The sequence below is a fragment of the Frankliniella occidentalis genome, unplaced genomic scaffold (assembly GCF_000697945.3).
Source record: "Frankliniella occidentalis isolate FOCC.00 unplaced genomic scaffold, Focc_3.1 Scaffold170, whole genome shotgun sequence".
In the NCBI taxonomy this organism is placed as follows: domain Eukaryota; kingdom Metazoa; phylum Arthropoda; class Insecta; order Thysanoptera; family Thripidae; genus Frankliniella; species Frankliniella occidentalis.
The window spans coordinates 456,849-457,508 of NW_026267296.1; positions in this window are offsets into that span (position 1 = coordinate 456,849).

Sequence of the window (660 nt, forward strand, 5' to 3'; positions counted from 1 at the left end):
GCGGGGGGCTCCGGGGCGCGCCGCGGGTCGGCGAGGCCCGGGGTCACTGCCTCTGGCCGCGCAAGGCGCTCCCAGCCCTCAGGCCAGACAATCTCCCCCCTCCCCCTTATTCCACAAAAACACACAAAGACACACACACACACACACACACACACACACACACACACAGGCGCACGAATGAAGGAAAGCAAGTTGACCTTATTTTAGATTTCCCAAATGAATGCGCACTCGCCACTGTCAGCATGCTATGCTAGGCCATCACCCATGCCATGGTCTCGTTGAACGCAACGGCCAAAATCCCTGTCACTTGGAGCTAAAGCTAAGCCCCTCTTGATTAGGTACCTATCCGCAAGTGTGTTTGTGTGCCCGCGCAGTAGATTTGGTCTACTCTGCACCCTCGCTGCACACTCTGGAAACCTCTGTGTGAGACACACTGCTTCACATACCAAAAAGTGTTGGGGCCAGTAAGCTGTTGGACCGATTGGACGCACTATGTGACTCACGCCAAAACATGGAGGACCCAAGTTCCTCACACCAAAAGGTGTGGGACACTTTGGTACTACACCAAAAGGTGTGAGCCTGTCTCACACGGAGGTTCACACGGCAGACAAAAGGGTGGTCAAGAACACGTAAGCACTAACTTGGACAGGCAAATCGATG